This window comes from Haemaphysalis longicornis, unplaced genomic scaffold, assembly GCF_048455015.1.
Source record: "Haemaphysalis longicornis isolate Haplotype H1 unplaced genomic scaffold, Haemaphysalis longicornis Haplotype H1 scaffold_5, whole genome shotgun sequence".
Taxonomy (NCBI): Eukaryota; Metazoa; Arthropoda; class Arachnida; order Ixodida; family Ixodidae; genus Haemaphysalis; species Haemaphysalis longicornis.
The window spans coordinates 123,023,424-123,046,313 of NW_027526385.1; positions in this window are offsets into that span (position 1 = coordinate 123,023,424).

Genomic DNA, 22,890 nt, shown 5'->3' on the forward strand with positions numbered 1-22,890 from the left:
TTTCAGAAAAGCGAATATGTGTCCACCATACGCGAATATTTTTTACTGTGATACCTAGAATTAGTTTTCCGGTTAAAAAACGCAAATTTCTCTATTCCAGCGGACTTAAAATTGACGATTGTACCAGCAACCACGCCATGGGCTTTTTTTGTTTGCACTGATGACACGTTTGGCGTTGATTGATTGTAGGGTTTAACGCGCCGAAGGAACGCAGGCGATGAGGCGCGCCGAAGTGGAGGACTCCGGATTAATTTTGACCACCGGGGGATCTTGAACATGCTCCGAAATCCCATACACACGGGCGTTTTTGCTTTTCCCCTCCAACAGAAAAGCTGCCACCGCGGGCCGAAATTGAACCACGTCCTCGTGCGCTGCAGCAGAACAGCTTAGTCACTTAGCCACCGTGGTGGGTGACACATTTGGCTTTGGACAAACGAAATGATGTGTATTAAGTAATATGTAACATTTCGTGCGTTACTGATTTGATTTTGCTTACTTAAGCTGTAATAAATTCGAACCACGTGAGTTGCGGTTTCCTTGTTAGCTGTCTGTAGAAACGCGCTTTTTCAAAATATTAGAGCGTTTGAAGCACCGATACTACACTTCGGATTAGAGTGGCAGCTGATGCTGTAGGTTTGCAAAGGTATTAAAACCCACCGGGGATACTAAACGTGCGTCGAAATCCCGACGCATGGTTTTTCTCGCTTTGCGTCTACATGAGAAAAACTGCCTCGGAGGGTGCCTCTAGAATCCGTACCCTTGTGATCAGCAGCAATCGGCTATGCCACTGTCCTGTGGTTGAATCTTTTTTTTATACTTTACGTGTGGGTAACCTTTATTAATTATTATTGAAAAGAGTTTGCAAACTTTCGGTGTAGGCCTTCGCCATTGCGCAGTGGAGCACTCATACATCCGGATTCTTTTCCCACCCCGACAGTGATTTTATCGGAGCATAATCGCTTCATATGAACTGCAAGGACACGACACTGACATTTTGTTTGGTGAGCCTTGCACTCTGGTCCCATTACCAGAACGTCATACCATTGCTATATTGTCGTACATTTATTTTCTATGTTTCCAGTACAAAAAGAGCGTTTATAGACTTTTGAATGGTCGAGAGGGAAGAGTGCATGAGAGAATACCAAGTTGATATTACGTGACATAAACAGGCCTTAATGGCACTGACTAATATAAGCAATGAATGGTCGAACATTTATTTATTTTTTGAGTTCAGCTCCGGTTTCGCATTCAGTGTGCTAAACAATAAAGTTTTGGTTTCGGGTACACTTCCGGCAAAAAATATTGGATCGGTTTCGATTTTTCGGTAGGACTTCGTTCCGGATCGACAACCTTAAAAAACGAACAGCGTAAGGGTACTCCTTCCATATTTTGTTTAACGGTGTCATTAAGAAAGGTCGTAGGTCTGAGCCCAACTGGTATTTGCGGTCGTATAACAAAATCGGGAAGAGAAGTGCTTTTGGAGTTTTAAAGGAGAGCTACACAACACTCTACCGCGCCCTTCTACGAAGTGCTTAACGCCTATAGGTAACGTTTGAGTTTAATATTGCATGCCTAAATTCTTCAGTTATTTACAACGTGCGCGTTCGGGCTGATTGATGGTACATTATCTTATTTTCAAGCGCCAATATTTACAAAGGGGGGCGAAAAGAACAGACACATATTCTGCGCTTGAAAATCATTTAATGTTCATTGTTGTAACACCGCCTAATTCGTGACAGATTGTCTCTATAGGAGCATTGCTAGGCCCGTTTAGCAATTTTCCGTTTCCGCTAGCCACCCGTCTTTTTACGCATGCTTATAAATGTGCATCGAAAAGCAGTAATCCCCATTTCCTGAAACGTAAGATGGCAGCGGCTAACAGTGCTCGCTTGCTGGAAGTTAGAAGTGTACTTGGAGAAAAAAAGCAGTTATAAATAATGTGAATACTTTTACCTTTGAGAGGAAAGAAAAAATACGCGATTTCAGCGAGCACCTTGTCTGCGAGATGAGTTTTTCTCATTACTAATGAGTAGCCGCACGGGCCTGGGATGACACTGCCAGAAGCGGCGGCCATCACAGATGTCAACGCACCAGCCGAGCCTACCCCCCTCGACAACTCATGATGCACGCAACATTACTCTAATATTTCTAAGTGTGCGAAATATTCTTCTGTTTTTTATCTGTCTGGTGATACGGCTCACGCTCACAAACGTACGCACTACCAATATTCCTTAATTTAGCTAGTGGGTGTGAAAACGCGGTTTCCACAGTTCGGAGGATGCAAATCAAGTCAGAGTGGTCCGTGGACAGACAGCAGCCTTGGTGCAATGGTTTCATGAGCTCTGTCCTGAAAAGTCTAGCATTTGTCTAGATCTGCGAATTCGCAACAAAGTATTCTGAATTTTGACTAATAGTAATTTTTACACAAGTGTTCTCAATTGTTTGTTTACAGAAGTATGAATTTTTTGCATATGCATACACGACATTTTTGCGTGGTTTTACAAACAAGCGTGGCTTTGTGCTCCAAGACACTTCTTAAAACTATTTTAGTTTGTGCATATGCCAACGCCATTTCTTTAAGCCTATCGCGTTTTTTTTACATATCCTGAGACTTTTTATTGGTAGAAAAAGTATGCGTTTCCTATTTTACAGACGTCTTGTTTTCCAATGACACGCTAAAATTTCAACAAAAAACCCCAATTACGTTTGCATATATTTCTGGGGAGCTTGCAGAATATCTATACGTTTTAAAAGGTGTTCTTTTCTAGCCACTTGTTTAAAATGGTTGGAAATTCATTAAAACGCTAATTTTTGATTCATTAAATCGACAAAAAGGGCAACTTGCAAAATAAAATATTTTGTAAAATTTAAGGACCGTCCACATGACCAATTGTATAAACTAGTCCGCTAATAGCAAGTGAGAAACAAACGCTGTTGCTTACTATATCGCCTAAAATTATGACCCTTAAAATTTTTCCTAACTCGCACAAAAATTGATTTTTAAGTAAACGTCCAACCACCATAAACTGCATCTATAATCGCGGAAAGTAAACGTGTTTCTGATCAATTGTATAAAAACCACATGACATTACAAAGGCATTATCAGTGTACCTATGAAGAGCGGTGTAAAGGTACAGCCGCTGCACTTTTTAGTTGCAGTTTATAGCCTCTCAGCTACAAACCTGTGTGTTCCTAGCAGGGATACATAATGGTTTTTAAAAATGCTCAAAGGGAACTAACACACAGCGCACTCGGTCAGAAATGCAGCTAGGTCACACCGCCATTTCCTATGGTGCAACAACTATGCCAAATATTAAGGGAAATGTTTATATTTGAGAAGTGTCAGGTATCTTCTTGAAAGTAGTCCCAAAGCAGAAAAGTATTTCAAATTAGTGGTGCTAAAATGGGTAGCCACGTATTTATAAAACATGGCGAATTGAAAAGCTAGCAAGGGCCATGGGAGGGATAATTTGAAAACGCATGCCGTTTCCGAACAGGCGAAAGGGTTATTAAGAAAGGTCATCTCTAATATTGTTACGTGTAGGTAGCCAAGGTTTTTTTGTGCGCAGATAGCTGGTAACTCAAGATGACTGACTGGGTCTCGAAACGTCCCTCGTTCTTCTCTGCTTCGCCCAAAAAGCTAATCGAAAAACATCAGCACATGTGGTCTTCTTCAATTGACCAAATCGCTCCATCTTTCTCAAAGTGCACGGACAGCGTAACATCTGCCTCTGTTCTAGTCAACCGTCAGTCGCGGGAGCACCTTCCTTTCCTGCAACTTACGTAAGGCGGGAAGAGCCACTCCCAGTGAAACCCCTACCCCCTTTATCGGAGGGTTTGACCTATTCTGCAGTATTCCGGCCAGTTTTTTTCTTCCGCCAGCTGAAGGCAGGTGTTCAGACATAGGTGGGCGGGAGCAGTTTCCTGAGCCGACCTAAAGAGGCTGCCAGGCGTTTCTGGTACCTCTACCTACCTCTGTTCCAGCTGTAACGGGCTGATTTTGAAATGCCCTCGAAGTTGTAGGGCTGCCAATTTAAATTGTTCCGAATAATATATACCCCAACTGTACAATTGGGGCCTGACTCCAAATACTAAAACGAGGGTGCAAAATTTCGACAGACTGGTGGCTCAACAGTTGACCCTTAAGTACGGGGGTTCCTAGCAGGTTAGCCTTCATAAAATTGCCCCAACGACAATTCTCTTGACAGAACGTCACGTCGGTCCTTTGGCAAAAACCGGAGTCGAATCCTGGCTGTTTTACATGTAGGTCAGTGAAGGTGTAAACTAATAGCTTTCGTAACATTTCGCTTTTCCGAGAAGAAAGAGCCCCTAGTTCTCTACATAAAAAGTATATATCTTGCGATACTTCCAAAGCCATAGGGTTTGAAAGTATTCTATTTCTTTTCCCTGTCTTTTGAAAACCAAACGATGAGGGGACCGAACAATGAAGCAAAAGTATACTGTTGTTTAAAGGGTCAATGAAGAGGAAAAAAAACCTTGGTCAGTTTGAGAGAACTACCGTATGGTAGCTCAATTATCTCCATTTCATATGTGAAAGACATATTTAAAAAAAATGCAAGCTACCTTGAAAAATCGGAATTTCGTGGTACAGTAACTTACCGCCGGCAGGAGTGCTTCAATAGGCCAGCAAAAAAGCATTTCTGTGTATTGACTACCACCAAACGGCACAAGAGGCCCTAGTACAATGGCTCAATTGTCTTTTTTTCGGGGTTCCTAGGGCCATAAAGTGCGAATCGCTCAAAGATGTTTCTGTGTCACCATAAAGAAATGGTCAGAATGTGGGTGGTGAGTCGGCACTGCATATCCTTATTATCGTCTTTGCTTGCTTAATTTAGCCCATAGCGTTCCTATTGTTTTTATTTGGACAAAACACTCCATTTTCAACCGAACTTGCTTTTGTGCTCATGGCCCTCTTTAAAGGAGCTTCTCTTAAAAGGTAGAACCAATGTTACGGTGGCAAGAGTAGGTATTTTCCAGCTGGGATATTTCACAGCCAACTGAGAAGCACGCTTGGACTCTTTCTTGTATTCATTCTTCCGTGAATATTTGTTTTCACGCAAAAGCGCACACCAAACGTTTGTGCTAAAAGCTCCCTCTAACTTTAAAGCTTTCTGCGCGTCTTGCAAGCAAGAACGATTGGTTTGGTAACCACACGTACAGCTGACGCTAAAACGCCACGCGGTATATTTACCAAAATACCAGTTTAAAACACATCCTGTGAATATAACCTATCAGCAGCCACGCTGCATAACGACAATTATCAATTAAATGCGCTTTACAGAGAAACCGTCAGAGAAAAACGGCATGTCATTGCAGAGGTTGCAGAAAATTAACTCTGGTACCAAAAGGTTGGCGGAGCAAACAAAATTTAGGATTGGTGTTCAAAAGGACTGAAGAGATGTAGCTGGCTGGTATCCACATACTTATATACATGACTTGTTAGGCTAGACATAACGATACACATTTTTGCAAGATTGTATTGTCAACGCTGATTTAAAAATCGTCCTCCGCATGGGTGGAGTTCACTAGAGCTTTGTCTTCTACCACTGTTGCCCTTTACCACCGTGACTCACAGCGACGCACGCTAATGCGTCAGAAGGTGTTTAAACATCTGTCCTGACCATACCTCGGCAAAGTTATCGCGGCTCACACAAACTCACTCACAATTTTTTTTTAGAATCACCACTCGATCAACCTCAGACTCAATGCTGAGCAGCACATCTACGCTCACTCAAACTCATACTTACATTGAGCGCAAAACTCACAACTCACTCGGACTCAAATATCAAAATGTACTCAGAACTCAAAATATACGCAAACTCAAAATGGACTCAAACTCAAAATGTATTCAGAACTTGTAATGGACTCAAACTCAAATTGTACTCAAAACACAAAATGTACTCAAAACTCAAAATGTACTCAAACTCAAAATTACTCAGAACTGAAAAGGTACTCAAGCTCAAAATGGACTCAAAACTCAAAATGGACTCAAAACTCAAAATGTACTCAAACTCAAAGCGAACTCAAAACTCAAAATGTACTCAAAACTCAAAATGTACTCAAACTCGAAATGTACTCAAAACTCAAAATGTAATGAAACCTCAAAATGAATTGTGAGTGTGAGAGTGAAGTGTGAGAGTGAGAGTGTGAGGGAGAGTGAGAGTGTGAGTGAAAGTGAGAGTGTGAGTGTGAGTGTGAGTGAGAGTGAGTATGTGAGTGTGAGTGAGAGTGTGAGTGAGTGAGAGTGAGAGTGTGAGTGAGAGTGAGAGTGTGAATTGAGTGTGAGTGTGAGTGAGACTGGAGTGAGTGAGAATGAGAGTGTGAGTGTAAGTGTGAGAGTGTGTGAGAGTGAGTGAGAGTGAGTGAGGGTGTGTGAGTGAGAGTGTGAGTGAGAGTGTGATGTGAGTGTGAGAGTGAGAGTATGAGTGAGAGTGAGTGAGAGTGTGAGTGTGAGTGTGAGTAAGAGTAAGGGTAAGAGTAGGAGTGAGAGTGAGAGTGTGAGTGTGAGTGTGAGTGAGTGTGAGTGATAGTGAGAGTGTGAGTGTGAGTGTGAGTGAGAGTGAGAGTGAGAGTGTGAGTGTGAGTGAGAGTGAGAGGGAGAGGGAGAGTGAGAGTGAGAGTGTGAGTGAGAGTGTGAGTGTGAGTATCACTGGGAGTGAGAGGGAGAGTGTGAGTGTGTGTGTGAGTGTGAAGGAGAGTGAGAGTGAGAGTGTGAGTGTGAGTGTGAGTGAGAGTGAGAGTGTGAGTGTGAGTGTGAGTGTGAGTGAGAGTGTGAGTGTGAGTGAGAGTGAGAGTGTGAGTGTGAGTGTGAGTGAGAGTGAGAGTGCGAGTGTGAGTGTGAGTGAGAGTGAGTGAGTGAGCGTGTGAGTGTGAGTGTGTACCTTTTGCTATATACCTTTGCTATATCCTCATAATTGTAACCAGAAAGCATTTTTATATTTGCCCCACGCGATCGCCCTCGACAAGACCTTTCATTTGATACCCCACACACCCTAGCAGGGTCATATGGAATTTATACCAGTCAAAATAACCATGACTCTTATGACTAACCAGGATGCATTATTTAGGTGTCCGACGTGATTCCCCTCACTGGAACCTTCAATTTGATCCCCACATGCTTCAGCGGCCTCACTTTGAATTTAAATCAATCTATGACTCATAATGACTATCTCAAGATTCGAACTACGAAGCCTTTTTTTATTTGTACCACGTGATTCCCTTCCTCAAGAACCTACACGCCATAGCGGGGTCACTCGAATTTTACCCCAATATAAGACTCGCCATGACAATCTCATGGTTATACCCAGGAAGCATTTTTGTATTTCTCCCACGTGATTCCGCTCATCAAGACCATTAATTTGATACCCATCACATCCTAGCGGAATCAATTTGAAATTAAACCAATCAATGACTAACCATTACTATCTAATGATACAGCCCTACAACACTTTTGTCCCACGTGATTTCCGTTATCGGAACCTTCAATTTGATGCCCCCGACACCCAGTGAAATCATTGTGAATTTTAACCTAATTTATGACCCATTTTGACTATGTCATGATAATAACCAGGCAGCACGTGATTACCCTCAACGAGAGCTTTAATTTGATACGCCACTCGCCCTAGCGTCATGAACTTGAATTTTAACCGAATCTATGACTTACAGTCATTCAGGCATTACGGAACCAGGAGGTATATGAGCATTACGTAAGAATACTAGAGGATATCTATAATGGGTCTACAGCTACCATCATCCTTCTTTGGGAGAGCAGTAAAATACCTATAAGGAAGGGTGTCAGACAAGGAGACACAATCTCTCCAATGTTATTCACAGCATGCTTAGAAGTATTCAGAACGTTGGATTGGGAACAGGTGGGAGTAAGGGTTAATGGAGAATACATCAGTAATTTCAGATTTGCTGATGACGTTGCCTTGCTAAGTAACTGGGGGGACGAATTGCAAAGCATGCTTTCCGCACTGGGCGAACAGAGTAGAACCGTGGGCCTGAAAATTACTATGCAGAAAACTAAAGTAATGATCAATAACCTCGGGACAGCACAGCAGTTTGAGATAGGTGGCGAGGCAGTAGAAGTGATAAGCGAATATATCTACTTCGGCCAAGTTGTGACCCCAGATCCCACACATGAGGCAGAGATAATTAGAAGGATCAGAATGGGGTGGGGTGCATATGGGAGACATTCTCAGATAATGAATAGCAGCCTACCATTCTCCCTGAAGAAGAAAGTGTATGACAGCTGCATCTTACCGGTACTCACCTACGGGGCAGAAACTTGGAGGCTCACTAAGAGGCTTCAACTTAGATTGAGAACGACTCAGCGGGCAATGGAGCGGAAAATGATAGGTGTAACATTAAGGGACAAGAAGAGAGCGGAGTGGGTCAGGGAGCACACTTTTGTTAAAGACATTTTAGTAGAAATTAAGAAGAAGAAATGGACGTGGGCAGGGCATGTAATGCGAAGGCAACATAACCGCTGGTCATTAAGGTTAACAGAGTGGATCCCTAGGGAAGGCAAGCGTTGCAGGGGGGGCCAGAAAGTAAGATGGGCAGATGAGATCAAGAAGTTTGCGGGGATAAATTGGTCACAGTTGGCACAGGACCGAGGTAATTGGAGAATAATGGCAGAGGCCTTTGCCCTGCAGTGGGCATAGATAGGCTGGTGATGATGATGAAGATGATGATGATGACTTACCATGACCACGTCATGATATATCCATAACTCATTTCCGTCTCGAATGATTCCCCACATCCAGACCTTGAATTTGATTTCCCATATGCCCTCGCAGGGTCATTTTGAAATTTAACCCAATCTATGACTCATTATGACTGCCTGATGACAACAATCAGGAAGCATTTTTTTAGTTACCCCGCTTGATTCCTTTAATCCGGACCTTTAATTTGATACCTTACACGCCTTAGCCTCATCAGTTTCACTTTTCACCCACTCTAATGTGGTCATTATTCTGTCGTAAGGGCCGCTGCTTAGTCAATTCAGCTAATTCATTTGAAACAGCAGAAAGGACAGCCCCCGCCCCCATTCCCCCCGGCTCTCACCTGTTCCTTTGTGACCCCTAGTATATCAAGCCGTTAACAGTAGCAGGCGAACAACCAGCACGCCAGCGCCGCCGTGTGCTTTCCCACCACCCTTTCCCACGCTCTTAGTGGATAAGTCAGGAGGAAAAGTTAAGACAACCCATTTTTATGACGTCACCAGACAATTATCACTCAAGCGCCCAGCCGCGAAAATTAGGTATACAGCAAGTGCTTATGCCCATGAAAATCGAACAAGAAACTAAAACAAATCAGACACCCCCTCCCTCCCAACCGATCATACAGATCGCGATTGGCGCCGTACCCGCAGGTAACCTGAATTCCGAGCCCACCGTGACGCATGAAACTTAACAGCCAACGTAAGCTGCCTGCAAGCCTACTCATATGTACTCAAACTCAAAATGGACTAAAAACTCCTATGTACTCAGAACTCAAAATGTACTAAAAACTCAATATGTAATCAAACTCAAAATGTTCTGAGAACTCAAAATATACTCAAAATCAAAATGTTCCCAGAACTCAAAATATACTCAAACTCAAAATGAACTCAAACTCAAATTGTACTCAGAACTCAAAATGGATTCAAACTCAAATTGTACTTAGAACTCAAAATGGACTCAAACTCAAAATGAACTCAAACTCAAAATGTACTCAGACCTCAAAATGGACTCAAACTCAGAATTTACTCAGAACTCAAAATGGACTCAAACTCAAAATGTACTCACAGCTCAAAATGGACTCACAATTCACTAGGTCTGAGGCGTTCTCAAACTCAATCGGACTCAAATTCAGTCGGGATCACTCGGCTAAAACTCACTCAAGCTTAAACTCACCATTCCACACTAGCCTCGCGCTCACTCCAACTCAAACTCACGCGTGAGTTTGAGTCGAAATGAGTCTGAGTGAGTGGACTCATGAGTGAGTTTACCGACCCCTGGTCCGGACCAACAATCAACATGTTCTATCCGAGATGTTTTTTTCCTTTTCGCTACCTGCGCTGCCACCATATGGCTATAAAATATCGTTTTGTTGCTAACACAAAAAATAAAGGAACGCAAGAAGCTACAGTATTCACGGAAAACTAAAATACCAGCAATAATCCTTCAGTTTTTGTCTTGCGAAAGAAATAAATTTTATTAAAAAAATACTATGCCATCCAGTTGCCATTAGTGACCCGACGAGGAATTAAAACATCCCCTTTGCCTTAACATTCTCGGGTCTCTCTTCTCTTGAATACTGCAGGATTTTGTTTAAGTTATATTTAATATGACTCGTGTTTGAAGGACTCTGCGTGAAATGATTTTGTTTAGGTTGAAGGACCTAACTTTAGTGCAGTAGTGCAAGCGAACAGTGACTTCGGCACATTTTAGGTTCGGTGACTGGTACAAAGAAGATATACAGCAGGGTAATTGAGCGATACGATTGTTTTTTGATGCACCCGAAGTGTTTTTTGCGCTCATACTGATGGCAGGCCTCAAACTTTCCACACAAACATTTAGGTCCGAATAAAAGCAAGAAAACCCAGGAAGCCCACTTTCTGACTTTCTCGGCTGGTGGTAGTTGGTGGATTTCGTTGCGGCAGCCTATTTTTTAGTGACTTCAATGAGTATAGTACGGGGTGCCCGGAACAGCCAATTTGTATTTTGTCTGCTCGGTGTCATTGTCATAGCCCAATTTATTTGGTTATGTTTGGTTGCCGTGTCTCGTCACTGCGACAGTTTTGCATGGTGGTACACATATTGAGAGTTTACTTACCTGTATTACTATTCATTGTCCTTTTCGGAATTTGGAAAGAGGTATGACAATACAGCAGTCACATAAAAGTTAAGAAAGAAATATCCTTTTCAATTTACCCAGCAACTCATTAGCTTGAGAAAAAAACCAGAGGGAAGTTGATTCCAACTTTCAACACTTCTAAGAAAAAACATATTTAGAAACTGTTTCACCGAGCAAAGGTCCGCGTAATACACATACGTGCTAAGTTTAGGTCGTACTTTAACGTCGACTTTAACAGTCGGCCTACACTGTCAGCCGATCCACTTGCCCATATACTATACGTCACCCTACACTCTGTTTGGGAGATCTTCTTTATTATGGCTAGACTTAGAAGTACGACAATAAAAATCAATTGACTTTACTGTGGGCTTCTATAGTACAAATTACATTTATCTGCACCAGGTAAGACGGAGAATCAACTGTACAATACCTGCGAAAAATTAACCCAACTAGCTTTCTTTAAATACTTTGAGTTGGATATCATATTTATGGGGCTCCCGAAGTTAAAGTACACTCCAGCTTTGTCATTCACATGTTTCCTAGCTCACACAAAAATTGATCTATAAAAAATAAATGTACGACAACCATAAATTGCCTGTATAATCGCGGAAAGTAAACGTGTTTCTGATCCATTGTATGAGCACCACCTGACATTACAATGGCATTTTTAGAGTACTTATGAAGAGCGGTGTAAAGGTACAGTCCGCTGTACTTTTTAGTTGCAGTTTAATACCTCCCAGCTACAAACCTCTAAGTTCCTAGAAGGAATACATATAGGTTGTTAAAAATGCTCAAAGAGAACTAACACACAGGGCACTCGGCCGGAAATTCAGCTAGTTCGCACCGCCATTTTCTATGGTGCAACAACGTTGCAAAATATTGAGGGAAATGTTTATGATTGAGAAGTGTCAGGCACCTTCTTGAAAGTAGTCCCAAAGAAGAAAAGTATTTCAAATAAGTGGTGATGACCTGGTCGCCACGTATTCATAAAACATGGCGAATTGAAAAAGCTAGCAAGGGCCATGCAACGGATAACTTGAAAAAGCATGCCGTATTCGAACTGGCGAAAGGGTTATTAAGTAGGGTCGTCTCTATTATTGTTACCTGTATGTAGCCATGGTTTAATTGTGCGCGGATAGCTGGTAACTCAAGATGGATGACTGTTTCCTGGAACGTCCCTTGTTCTTCTCTGCTTCGCCCAAATAGCTAATCAAAAAACACCAGCACTCGTCGTCTTCTTCAATTGACCAAATCGCTCCATCTTTCTGAAAGTGCACGGACAGCGTCACATTTGCCTCTGTTATAGTTACCCGTCAGTCGCGGGAGCACCTTCCTGTGCCGCAACTAACGTAAGCGACAAGAGCACCTCTCAGTGACACCCCACCAGCCTCTATCGGAGGATTTGACCTATTCTGCAGTTTTCGCGCCAGTTTTTTCTTCCGCCAGCTGAAGGTTGGTGTTCAGGCATGGGTGGGCGGGAGCAGGTTCCTGGGCTGACATAAAGAGGCTGCCGGGCGTTTCTGGTACCTCTACCTACCTCTGTTCCAGCTGTATCGTCCTGATTTGGAAATGCGCTTTAGGTTGTAGGGCTGCTAATTTAAATTGTTCCGAATAATATATACCGCAACTGTAGAATTGGGGCGTGACTCCAAATAATAAAACGAGGGTGCAGTATTTCGACAGACCGGTGGCTCAACAGTTGACCCTTAATTACGGGGGTGCAGCAGGTGGGCTACCATGAAATTGCCCCAACGACAATTCTCTTGACAGCACGTCGCGTCGGTCCTTTGGCAAAAACCGGAGTCGAATCTTCGCTGTTTTATTTGTAGGTCCTTTAAGGGATAAACTAATTGCTTTCATAATATTTCACTAGGCGAAGAAAAAAGAGCCACTAGCTCTCTACGTAAAAGTTAAATATCTTACCGTATTCTTAGAGCCATAAGCTTTGGCTGTATTCTAATACTTTTCCCTGGCTTTTCAAAACCAAACAGTGAGAGGACCGAACAATGAAGAAAAACTGTAACGTTGTTTAAGAGTCAGTGAAGATGAAAAAAAAAACATTGGTCAGTTTTGAGGAAACTACCGTATGGTAGCTCACTTGTCTCCATTCCATATGCCAAATAAATACTTTAAAAAAAGAATGCAAGCTACCTTGAAAAAATTGGAATTTCGTGGTGCAGTGCCGCGGGCAGGAGTGCTTCAATAGGCCCGTATAAAGGCATTTTTGTGTGCGTTGAATTCGACCAAATAGAAGAAGAGGCGCTAGTACAATGGCTCAATTGTGTTTTTTTCGGCGGTTCTCTGGGCCGGAAAGTGCGATTCAGTCAAAGATGTTCCTGTGTCACCATAAAAAATGGCTAGAATGTGGGTGGTGAGTAGGCATTGCATATCGTTATTATCTCTATTGCTTGCTTTATTTAAGCTATAGCATTCCTGTTGTTGTTATTTGGAAAAGACACTCCATTTATCCCCTGACCATGGGTTTTGTGCTCATGACCCTCTTTAAAGAAGCTTCTTCTTAAAGGTAGAACCAACGTTACGGTGGCAACAGTAGGTATTTTCCCGCTGGTATATTTCAGACCCAATTGAGAATAATGCTTGGTCTCTTCTTTGTATTCATCATTTCGTGAATATTTCTTTTCACGCAAAAGCGCACGCCAAACTTTTGTGCTAAAAACTCCCTCTAACTTTAAAGCTTTGTGCGTGTCTTCCAAGCAAGAACTATTTGTTTTGTAACGACGCGTACAGCTGGGGCTAAAACGCCCCACTGTATATTTGCCACAATAAAGGTTTAAAACACATGCTGTGAATATATCCTATCGGCAGCAACGCCGGATAACGACAATGAACAATTACATGTGCTTTACTCAGAAAGTGTCAGAGAAAAACGGTAAGTCACGGCAAAGTTGCAGAAAATTATCTCGGGAACCTAAAGTTTCGGGGAGCAAACAAAATTGAGGCTTGGGGCTCAAATGAACCGGAGAGACGTAGCTGGCTGGTATCCAGGTAGTTATTTACACAACTTGCTAGGCTAGACATATTCGATACACTTTTTTGCAAGATTCTGTTGTCAGCGCTGATTCAAAAATCTTCACTCGCATGGCTCGAGTTCACTAGAGCTTAGTCTTCTACCACCGTTGCCTGGTCTGTCGAAGCCGTGGTCTGTCGAAGGAGGAGAAAAATTACTCAGCCTCTGAAAAAGAGTGCCTCGCAATTATATAGGCCATTTGAAAATTTCGCGCATACGTATATGGTAGACCATTCAAGGTTGTCACAGACTACCATGCGCTGTGTTGGCTCGCCAATTTGAAGGACCCCTCTGGCCGTTTTGGGTGGTGGAGCTTGCACCTGCAAGAGTTTGACTTTACAATCGTCTACAAATCCGCCAGGAAACACAGCGACGCCATCTGCCTGTCCCCCGTCCCCGTCGACCCGTCCCCACAAGACTGCGCTGAAGACAGCGCGTTCTTCGCAGTCGTTACGGAGAGCGACCTAGCCGCCTAGCAGCGGGCCGACCCCGAATTGCGTGTCATGATCGACTACCTCGAAGGACGAAATATCGCCGTGCGTAGGTCGTTCAAGCGGAACTTGCCAGCATTCAGCCTCAAAAACTCAGTCCTCGTGAAGAAGAATTTCAGCCTCGGAACGAGAACGCATTACCCACTTGTCATCCCTGCAGAGCTCCGTGACGAAATTTTGGAAGCGTGCCACGACGACCCGTCTTCCGGACATCTCGGCACAGCTCGCACTATTGCAAAAATCAAGGCGAAGTACTTCTGGCCCCGCCTTACTTCCGATGTCACCCACTACGTTCGGAGTTGCCGTGACTGCCAGCAACGAAAACCACCGCCTACACGACCTGCCGGCTTTCTACAACCGATCGCCGTCCCGTCGAGGTCCTTTCAACAGATTGGAATGGACCTTCTAGGCCCGTTTCCTAAGACACAATCATAAAACAAGTGGATTGTCGTGGCGACAGACTACATGACGCGCTACGCCGAGACCGCCGTCCTTCCGAGGGGCACTGCACAGGAAGTCGCAAAGTTCTTCATAAGCCAAGTTTTGCTGCGACATGGAGCCCTTGAAGTCCTAATCACGGACCGCGGAACGGCCTTTCCTGCGGAGCTGTTGCAAGAAATATTACGCTACAGCAACACGGATCACAGAAGAACGACGGCGTACCACCCCCAAACGAACGGACTAACAGAACTTGTGAACAAGACAATCGCAGATATACTGTCAATGTACGTTGATGTTGAACATAAGACTGGGGACGAAGGGCTCCCGTATGTCACGTTTGCATACAACACGGCTATCCAGGAGACGACGCAGCTGACGCCGTTCGAGCTTGTCTACGGAAGACAGCCAACTACGATGCTCGACGCAATGCTTCTGCACGTAGAAGACGACGACCTCAACACCGAAGTCCAAGGATACCTTCAGCGTGCGGAGGAGGCCCGCCAGCTGGCTCGAGTTCGTACAACGCGCCAGCAGCTCGTGGATGCCGTGCGCTACAACCTCCGACGCCGAGACGCCGAGTACCACCCAGGGCACCGTGTTTGGGTTTTGGACTCCCATCCGACGACGCGGACTCACTGAGAAGCTTCTGCGACGATATTTCGAACCGTACCAAATTCAACGACGTGTCGGCCAACTTACCTACGAGGTGATCCCCGATGGTGATTACGGAACATCACGACGACGCACGCGGCCCGAAGTAGTCCACGTGGTTCGCTTGAAACCTTACTATGAAAGATGACGGACTTTTTTTGTTGTTGTTGTTTGTTCGGACTGTCTTTTGTTTTGGCATCGGGTCGATGCACTCTTAGAGAGGAGTAATGCCGCGAACCATGCATGGGCTTGCTTATTTATTGTTTGCTTTTACTGCCTGGCCACGCCCGGCTGTGTTATCTGCGTTCCAAGCAAAGTGCGTCTTCAATTCTTTATCTTTATGCCCCACGGGCTATCACATTCAGATAAGCAAACTGTTTCGCCCTAATGTAGCTAGCCCAGATTAATCGTCTGTGATCTACAATGTTCTGGATGTGAATCGACGGTTCCAGAAACACTCGCGCCGAAAGATAAAAAGCACGCAGAGCAGACGCCTGGGCATTCGATTCTGCGACGCTCGCCGACGCAAGTCACTTTGTTGACCGCTGCTTCGCCACCTCTGTATTCTTTTGAGTTGTTAGGGGAGCACAAGTTCGCTCCAATGAACCTGTTTCTCCTTCATAACAACTGCGTCGTCCTTGGCTTCGTGACAATATTGTCTAGCGACTTCAATGAGTGTGGTACAGGTTGCCGGAACAGCCAATTTGCATTTTCTTTGCTCGGTGGCACTGTCAATGGCCAAATTTATTTGGTTATGTTTGGTTGCCGTGTTTTGTCACTGCGACAGTTTTGCATGGTGGTAGACATATTGAGAGTTTACGTACCTGTTATTACTATTCATTGTCTTTTTCTAAATTTGGAAAGAGGTGTGACAATACAGCAGTCAATAAAAGGTTATTTTCAAATTAGCCAGAAAATCACTAGCTTGGAAAAAACCAGAGGGAAGTCGATTCCGATTTTTGACACTTCTAAGACATACGTGCCAAGTTTACGTCGTACTTTAACGTCGACCTTAACAGTCGGCGTACACTGTCAGCCGACCAACTTGCCCATATACTATACGTCACCCTAGACTCGGTTAGGGAGATCGCTTTATTATGGCCAGACTTAGGAGTACGACAATAAAAATCAATTGACTTTACTGTGGGCTTCTATAGTACAAATGACATTTATCTGCACCAGGTAAGACGAGGCATCAACTGTAAAATACCGGTGAAAAAGTAACCCAGCTAGCTTTCACTTAATACTTTGAGTTGGATATCTTATTTATGGGGCTCTCTGAGTTAAAGCACTCTCAAGCTTTATCGCTCACACAAAGATTGATATATAGGGTACATGCACGACCACCATAAACTGCCTGTATATTCAAGGAAAGTAACCATGTTTCTGATCCATTGTATAAACACTACCTGACAATACAAAGTCATTTCTAGGGTAGCTATGAAGAGCAGTGTAAAGGTACAGTCCACTGCAATTTTTAGTTGCAGTTTATTACCTCTCAGCTTCAAACCTCTAATTTACTATCAGGAATACAAAATGGTTGTTAAAAAGGCTCAAAGAGAACTAACACACAGGGCACTCGGCCGGAAATGCAGCTAGGTTGCGCCGCAATTTTGTATGGAGCAACAACTATGCCAAATATTTAAGGAAATGCTTATATTTGAGAAGTGTCAGGCACCTTCTAGAAAGTAGTTCCAAAGCAGAAAATATTTCAAAAAAGTTGTGCTAACCTGGGTTTCTACGTACTCATAGACATGGCGAATTGATAAACCTAGCAAGGGTCATGCGAGTGATAATATGAAAAAGCATGCCATATCCTTACTGGCGAAAAAGTTATTATGTAGGGTTGTCTATGTTATTGTTACGTCTAGGTAGCCAAGGTTTTTTTGTGCGCGGATAGCTGGTAACTCAAGATGGCTGACTGTGTCCCGAATCGTCCCTCGTTCTTCTCTGCTTCGCCCAAAAAGCTAATCGAAAAAAACACCAGCACTCGTCGTCTTCTTCAACTGACCAAATCCCTCTATCTTTCTGAAAGTGCACGGACAGCGTAACATCTACCTCTGTAATAGTTACCCTCAGTCGCGGGAGCACCTTCCTCTTCCGCAACTTACGCGAAGGAGAAGAGCCCCTCCCAGTGATACCCCTACAGCCTCTATCGGAGGATTTGCCTATTCTGCAGTTTTCGAGCCAGTTTTTTCTTCCGCCAGCTGAAGGTCGGAGTTCAGACATAGGTGGGCAAGAGAAGGTTCCTGAGCCGAATTATAGAGGCTGCCGGGCCTTTCTGGTACCTCTACATACCTCTGTTCAAGCTGTAGTGTCCTGATTTTGAAATGCCCTCGAAGTTGTAGGGCTGTTATTTTGAATTGTTCCGAATAATATATACCGCAACTGTGCAGATGGGGCCTGACTACACATCCTAAAACGAGGGTGCAAGATTTCGACAGACCGGTGACTCAACAGTTGACCCTTGAGTACGGGGGTTGCTAGCAGGTGGGCTATCATAAAAGTGCCCCAACGACAATTCTCTTGACAGCACGTCGCGTCGGTCCTTTGGCAAAAACCGGAGTCGAATCGTCGCTGTTTTAGGTGTAGGACCATGAAGGGGTAAAATAATTGCTTTCGTAATATTACGCTAGGCCAAGAAGGAGGAGCCCCTAGCTCTCTAAGTAAAAGTTATATATATATTACGATATTCCCAAAGCCATAGGCTTCGGCTGTATTCGGATGCTTCTCCCTGTCTTTTCAAAACCAAACAGTGAGAGGACCGAAGAATGAAGACAAACTGTAACGTTTTTGAGGGTCAATGACGATAAAAAACAAACTTGGTCAGTTTGAGGGAACTACCGTATGGTAGCTCACTTGTCTCCATTCCATAGCGAAATAAATACTAAAAAACAGAATGCAAGCTACATTGAAAAAATTGCAATTTTGTGGTAAAGTATCTTGCCGCGGGCAGGAGTGCTTCAATAGCCCCGTATAAAGGCATATTTGTGTGCGTTGACTACGACCAAACAAAACAAGAGGCCCTAGTACAATTGCTCAATTGTGTTTTTTTCAGTGGTTCCCTGGTCCGAAAGTGCGATTCGCTCAAAGATCTTTTTGTGTTGCCATAAAAATGGCTAGAATGTGGATGGTGAGTCATACTGCATATATTTATTATCTCTATTGCTTGCCTAATTTTGGCCATAGCATTCCTGTTTTTGTTATTTCGACAAAACACTCAATTTATTACACCGACCTTGCGTTCTGTGCTCATGGCCCTCTTAAAGATGCTTCTCTTAAAAGGTAGAACCAACGTTACGGTGAGAGCAGTAGGTATTTTCCAGCTGGGATATTTCAGACCCAATTGAGAAGCATGCTTGCTGTCTTTCTTGTATTCATTCTTCGGTGATTTTTTTGTTTTCACGCAAAAGCACGCCATACTTTTGTGCTAAAAGCTCCCTCTAACTTTAGAGCTTTGTGCGCGTCTTCCAAGCAAGAACGATTCGTTTCGTTACCACAAGTACAGCTGCCGCTAAAAAGCCCCGCGGTATATTTTCCACAATAACTGTTTAACACATGCTGTGAATATACCCTATCGGCAGGCACGCTGCATAACGACAATTAGCAATTACATGCGCTTTACTGAGAAAGTGTCACAGAAAAAACGTACGTCATTGCAAATGTTGCAGCAAATAACTCGGGAACCTAAAGTTTGGGGGAGCAAACAAAATTTAATTTGGGGGCTCAAAAGAACCGGACACGTCTGTCCGGTTCTTTTGAGCCCCCAAATTAAATTTAAGCTGGCTGGTATTCAAATATTTATTTACATGACCTGCTCGGCTAGACATTCACGATACACTGTTTTGCAACATTGTATTGCCATTTCTGATTCAAAAATCGTCTCTCGCATGGCTCGAGTTCACCAGAGTTTCGTCTTCTGCCACCGTTGCCCTTTACCACCGTGACTCACAGCGACGCGCGCTAATGCGTCAGAAGCTGTACGAAGATCTGTCTGGACCAACATTCAACAAGTTCCATCCGAGATATTTTTTTTCCTTTTCGCTACATGCGCTCGCTGCCATAGGGCTATAAAATCTCCTTTTTTGTAATACAAAAAAAATAGAGGAACACAGAAGCAACAGTAGTCACGGAAAAATACAAAACCAGCAATTATTCTTCAGTCTGTGTCTCGCGAAAAAAATAAATTTTATTCAAGAAAATACAATGCAGTCCGGTTGCCGTTACTGAGCCAACAGGACTTAAAAACTTCCGCTTTGTACCAACATAATCGGGTCTCTCCTGTCTTGAATACAGCAGGATTTTGTTTAAAGTGTATATCTGATGAGTCGTGTTTGAAAGACTCTGCGTGAAATGATGTTGTTTAATTTGGAGGACCTAACTTAAGTTCAGTATTGGAAGCGAACAGTCACATCGGCATGTTTTAGGTTCGGTGACTGCTACGAAGAATGTAGACGGGACGGCAACTGAGCCACACGATTGTTTTTAATGTACCCGTAGTGATTTTGTGCGCTCATACTGACGGCCAGCCTCAAAAGTTTCAAACGCACATTTAGGTCCCAATAAAAGCAAGAAAACACAGGAGGCCCACCATCTGACCTTCTGGGCGTGTGGTAGTTGGTGGATTGCCTTGAGGCAGCTTATTGTCTAGCGACTTCAATGAGTATAGTACAGGTTTCCCTGAACAGCCAATTTGAATTTTCTTTGCTCGGTGGCACTGTCATACCCCATTTATTTGCTTTATGTTTGGTTGCCGTGTATCGTTAATGCGACAACTTTGCATGGTGGTACACATATTGAACGATTACTTACCTGTTATTACTTTTCATCGTACTTTCAAAATTTCCAAACTGGCATGACAATACAGCAGTCAACTAATAGTTAAGAAAGAAATATTTTCTTAAAAATACCCAGATAATAATTAGCTTTAAAAAAACCGAGAGAAGTCGATTCCGATTTTCGACACTTCTAAGAAAAAACATAATTACAAAGTGTTTCGCTGAGCAAAGGTCGTGGTAATGGTCATACATGCGAAGATTACGTCGTACTTTAACCTCGACCTGAACCCTCGACCTACACACTGCCAACCGACCCACTTGTCTATATCGTATACATCACCCTACACACTGTTAGGAAGATCTGCTTTATTATTGCCCGGCTTTGGAGTACGACACTAAAAATTTATTGACCTTCCTGCGGGCTTCTAAAGTACTAATGACATTTAACTGCACCAGGTCAGACGGGGTATCAACTCTACAATACCTGTGAAAAATTAACCCAGCTAGCTTTCTCCTAATACTTTGAGTTGGATATCATATTTATGGGGCTACCAAAATTTAAGCACTCTCAAGCTTTATCGCTGACATGTTTCCTCGCTCACACAAAAATTGATATATAAGGTACATGTACGACCACCAAAACTGCCAGTATACTCAAGAAAAGTAAAAATGTTTCTGATGCGTTGTATAAACACTACCTGACCATACAAAGTCAATTTTAGGGTAGCTATGAAGAGCGGTGTAAAGATACAGTCCGCTGCAGTTTTTAGTTGCAGTTTAGTACCTCTCAGCTACAAACTCTAATTTGCTATCAGGAGTACAAAATGGTTGTTGAAAATGCTCAAAAAGAACTAACACACATGGCACTCGGGCGGAAATGCAGCTTGGGCGCGTCGCCATTTCCTAGGCTGCAACAACCATGCCAAATATTTGGGGAAATGTTTGTATTGGAGAAGCGTCAGGAACCTTTTTGAAAGCAGTCCCAAAGCACAAAAGTATTTCAAATACGTGGCGCTAACCTGGGTAGCCACGTAAACATAAAACATGGCGAATAATTAAAGCTAGCAAGGGCCATGCGAGGGATAATTTGAAAAAGCATGCCGTATCCTCACTAGCGAAAGCGTTATTAATAGGGTCGTCTATAATATTCTTACATGTAGGTAGCCAAGGTTTAATTGCGCGCGGATAGCTGGCAACTCAAGATGGCTGACTGTGTCCCGAAACGTCCCTCGTTCTTCTCTTTTTCGCACAAAGAGCTAATCGAAAAACACCTGCACACGTCGTTTTCTTCACAAATCGCTCCATCGTTCTCAAAGTGCACGGACAGCGTAACATCTATTTTGGTACTAGTTTACCGTCAGTCGCGAGATCACCTTCCTCCCCCAAAACTTACGTGAGGGAGAAGAGGCCCTCCCCGTGACACAGCTACCCCCTTTATCGGATGGTTTGACCTATTCTGCAGTTTTCGAGCCAGTTTTTTCTACCGCCAGCTGAAGGTCGGTCTTCAGACATGGGTGGGCGGGAGCAGGTTTCTTAGCCGACCTAAAGAGGCTGCTGGGTTTCTGGTACCTCTACCTACCTCTGTTCCAGCTGTATCATCCGGATTTTTAATTGCACTTGAGGTTGTAAGGCTGCTAATTTGAATTGTTTCGAATAATATATGCCGCAACTGTATGATTGTGGCCGGGCTCTAAATACTAAAATGAGGGTGCAAAGTACGGGTTTTGCTAGCATGTGGGCCTTCTTAAAACTGCCCTAACTACAATCCTCTAGACAGCACGTCGCGTCGGTCCTTTAGCAAAACCTGGAGCTGAATCGTCGCTCTTTTAGTTGTAGGTCCGTGAAATGGTATAGTTATTGCTTTCATAATATTTCGCTAGACCAAGAAGAGGCCATAGCTCTCTACATAAAAGTTGTTTATCTTACGATATTCCCAAAGCCATAACCATTGGCTGTATTTTATATTTTCTCTGTCTTTTCAAAACCAAACAAATAGAGGACCGAACAATGACGAAAAACTTCAACCCTGTTTCAAGGGTCAATGAAGACGAAAAAACAACCTTGGCCGTTTGAGGGAACTACCGTATGGTAGCTCACTTGTCTCCATTGCATATGCGAAAGACATACTTTAAAAAAAGAGTGCAAGCTACATTGAAAAAATGGAATTTCGGGGTACAGTAACTTACCGCGAGCAGGAGTGCTTCAATAGGACCGCATAAAAGCATTTCTTTGTGTGTTGACTACGACCAAACAGAACAAGAGGCCCTAGTACAATGGTTCAATTCTGTTTTTATTTTTCGACAGTTCCTTGGGTCGGAAAGTGCGAATCGCTCAAAGATGTGTCTTTGACGCCATAAAAATGCTAGAATGTGGGTGGTGAGGCGGTCCTGTATATCCTTATTATCTCTATTGCTTGCCTAATTTTGGCTATAGCATTCCTATTTTGTTAGTTGGACAAAACATTTCATTTTTCAACCGAACTATCGTTTTCTGCTCATGGCTACCTTTAAAGAAACTTGTCTTAATAGGTATAACCATCGTTACCGTGGCAACAGTAAATATTTTTCTGCTGGGATATTTCACACCCAATTGAGAAGCACGCTTTGTCTCTTTCTTGCATTCATTCTTCCGCGAA